General features: G+C 32.4%; 1 long non-coding RNA gene across 4 annotated transcripts; it reads left to right on the plus strand.

The window, feature by feature from the left end:
• Window positions 1-402: 402 nt before the first annotated feature.
• Window positions 403-3,496, plus strand: LOC134248430 (uncharacterized). 4 transcript variants are annotated; one of them, XR_009988049.1, is made up of 4 exons: window positions 403-803; window positions 1,206-1,291; window positions 1,523-3,014; window positions 3,087-3,496. It is a non-coding gene; the product is annotated as an uncharacterized LOC134248430 (long non-coding RNA). The 4 variants fall into 4 exon arrangements; XR_009988051.1 differs by having other exon boundaries at window positions 408-803; window positions 1,523-2,007; window positions 2,062-3,496; XR_009988048.1 differs by having other exon boundaries at window positions 1,523-3,496.
• The last annotated feature ends 235 nt before the right edge of the window (window positions 3,497-3,731 follow it).

The following is a 3,731-nucleotide window of genomic DNA, read 5'->3' on the forward strand; positions in this document are numbered from 1 at the left end:
AATTATAATAATGCACTTACATCTGAAGTTGGGAATGAATATATTTCATAATTCTGGGGAAATATAAATGTACTGCAAGAGATATAAACAGTATGAAATGTAATCTCATGAAGTCATGTGAATTTTGCACGGATTCTTCGTGTGCAAAACTGTGTAAATTTCCCTATTGTTTTCTGTGAGACAGGTGTTTGTACTAGGTAACCTTTGTGGCCAACACATCGTAAATATTTCAGCTTGGGTATTACACAATCTCTGAATGGTACAATTCTACACAGGTTGTTTGAAATCTGAAGAAAATCAGTCGTAATATGGGTGGCTAAAAAGATAAACAACAGCATAGAGTATGTGCATGTTCATGTTGAACAGATATTACGATGTTGTGAATAAAGACTGCCAGTTATATTAAGATTTAAGCAAATGACTAGTACATGTAGATTTTATTGTTTGCATAATTAAATAACCCAGTTATAATAGTTATTTTCACAAATAAACAAATATTAAATTCAAAATGGCGGCAACAAAAAATATGGCGGCCTCCGATGTCCGTTTTGTTGATACTAAGATAAATTCAAAATTTTAACACCAACTGGTATTTATATTTTTAATTTAAGTTTAAAATTACACAATTAGGTTTATTTGCATTTAAAATAAATTAATTATGAATTATTTATTTATTTTTTTCGATCACGTGACGTTTTTGAGTTCTATGATTGGTCAATAACAGAGCGCGGATTTTTCCATGGACGATTTGAATGTTTGGATGTCGAAAGTGTTGATAGAAAAAAAGGAGATAAAACCAGTTGGTAAGGCGATATTTATGCTAACATTTTATTGATTTTGGTAAAGTATACTTAGTACCTCTGGAATAACATTCCAAAAAGAAGAAATATTGGGAATGAACAAAATTCTAGGCGTGTGAATCTTAGATTTCTTGTTTGTTTTGATTGGTATGTCGAATGACAAAGACTGAAGTAAACAAATTGAAAGTATTTGAAACGCATAATATTTTTCAGCATTTAGTATATTAATCAAATATGTTGTTCTTTGTCATATTTATTCCCACAATTGTTTTAGATTCCCTGAACTGTTAAAATATTGTGAAGCCTTATACGCATCAGCATGATCATAACATGATCTAGCTGCAACATTAATTAATGCAATGAAATGAGTAATTTAACATTAATTTTCTTTTTTTTTTTATAAAGCAGAATATTGGTACATGATGTTTCCATGAGCTGAATCTGTCCTGACCTGGAGTACATGAAATTCTTCAAAATATTACTTGTTTAAGGTAAAGTAAATTTTTTTTTCATTTCAAAATTCAATAAATCTTTCAATCTAAAACTGATTCCTGTAAGTATAGATCTTAAATTAGTCTTGTATTTTCCATGTTTTGGATGAATTAATGAATTTGAATTAATTGATATGGAAGAGTGTTTTCAATTTGATATGCAAATGAGTGCTGGAAATATACATCTAAATATCTATAATCTAAATTTTGAACCTTTACAATTTTTTGCAGAATTGAAGAAAAGGTTAAAATTGCAAGCATATTTCAACGAAAACTTAGCCGACTACCAGTCACACTGCCCGCCAGCCAAGACGTCTGACCAGCTAAAATGAGGGACGCAGACCACCAGCCAAGTCCCTCGGCCAGCTCGGCTGACCCAGTGCGGCCTGTCAAGGGATGACCAAGTCCATCAACTAGCTCGGCTGACTACCAGTGCAGCCTGTCAAGTCCTTCAACTAACTTGGCCTATTACCAGTGCGGCCTGTCATTGAACAACCAAGTCCATCAACTAGATTGGCTTACTACCAGAGCGGCTTTTCAAGGGATGGTCAAGTCCGTCAACTAACTTAACCTACTACCAGTGCCGCATGTCAAGAGATGGCCAAGTTCGTCAACTAGCTCGGCTTACTACCAGTACGGCCTGTCAATATAGGGACGGTTAAGACCGTTGACTAACTTGGCCTTCTACCAGTGCGGCTTGTCAAGGGACGGTTTAAGTCCATCAACTAACTTGACCAACTACAGATGCGACCTGTCAAGGGATGGCCAAGTCCGTCAACTATCTTGACCAACTACCAGTGCGGCCTGTCAAACGATGGCCAAGTCCTTCAACTAACTTGGCCTACTACCAGTGCGGCCTGTCAAACGATGGCCAAGTCCTTCAACTAACTTGGTCTACTACCAGTGCGGCCTGTCAAACAATGGCTAAGTCTGTCAGCTAACTTGGTCTACTACCAGTGCGGCCTGTCAAACGATGGCTAAGTCTGTCAGCTAACTCAGCCAACTTTCAGTGCAGCCTATCTTCAAATAATAAAGATAAACAACTGTACACCTGCAAGGATACCTGTGCAAGGAGGGTGGTATGCAGCTAGAAACTGTAACTGAAATCACTGTTTAGAACCTTTCTTTTTTTTTAAATACAGCTAGATCAAAAATAAATAGGGTGTTAATATTTAAAAATTAGTGATGTCTGTTTATACAATTAGCAAGAGTAGAATGCAGTTTGCTAGGTAATTTTACAAAGACCCTAATTGCTATATGCTAAAAATGTATTCTTTAAAACAACCAGAGAAATTTCAATCTGTTGTAGATGACATGATGAAAAATAAGGTACACTTGAATTTTGAAAACAATTGCATGTGCATTCATTTAGTTGTATTTGACAATAAACCAAGCTATCTTTATCGTGTTTGTTAGGTAAAATTGTTATTGCCTTTAATATGTTTTAAATAATCTTTTTTGTATAAATTTCAAAAATCTTTTTTTTTTTTAAATTTTAATGAGTAGCTTTTTAAAAGCTTATAACTGAGTAAATCCACAACAGGTTAACATACAGTGTATAATTTCACTGGAACTTTTACGAAAGTTTTTATTAATAGGTATAACTTTTTATAGTTATAACTTTTTGCAGTTATAACTTTTTTTAGGTATAACTTTTCTATAACTTTTTCATAACTTTCTTGGGGTATAACTTTTTTGTAACTTTTTCATAACTTTATAATAGGTATAACTTTTTTTAGTTATAAATTTTTAATGGGTATAACTTTTTTGTAACTTTTTCATAACTTTATAATAGGTATAACTTTTTTTAGTTATAACTTTTCCTGGGTATAACTTTTTCCGGGTATAACTTTTTTGTAACTTTTTCATAACTTTTTTGGGGTATAACTTTTTTGTAACTTTTCCACTGTTTATTTGGGTATAACTAAAGTATAACTTTGTAACTATTTTATAACTTTTTGTGTAACTTTTAATAAGTATAACTTTTTGTAGTTATAACTTTTTTATAACTTTTATGTACTTGCTGTATTTATGTTGAATAAAAGGTGAAAAGTTATGCAAAAGTTATAACTTTTTTGTAACTAAGTTATAACTAAATTATACCTCACTTAAAACATGCCATTCCAAACTCCGATAACTTAGTTATAACTTTTTTGTAACTTTTTTTAGTTACAAAAGTTATAACTAAGTTATAACTTTTTTCGGTATGGGATGGTAGGTGGTTTTAATTATTTCTACATCCAAGACGACTAGATTTTAAATTATAATGAGATAGGTTAAAATTCTGCATTTGTTAATTCTCATCACAAGACATGGTGAGAGAAATTGCTGGAAATTCTGACCTGCTAGAATTTATTCCTCTGTTTTCATGCAGAACTGATTAATTATTGCAGCACGACTCTTTTACAGTTAAGCTTAGTGCTATGCTATATAACCTACA

Source organism: Saccostrea cucullata, unplaced genomic scaffold (assembly GCF_032062105.1).
Source record: "Saccostrea cucullata isolate Sc308-1 unplaced genomic scaffold, CSIRO_AGI_Scuc_v1 ctg20280, whole genome shotgun sequence".
Taxonomy (NCBI): domain Eukaryota; kingdom Metazoa; phylum Mollusca; class Bivalvia; order Ostreida; family Ostreidae; genus Saccostrea; species Saccostrea cuccullata.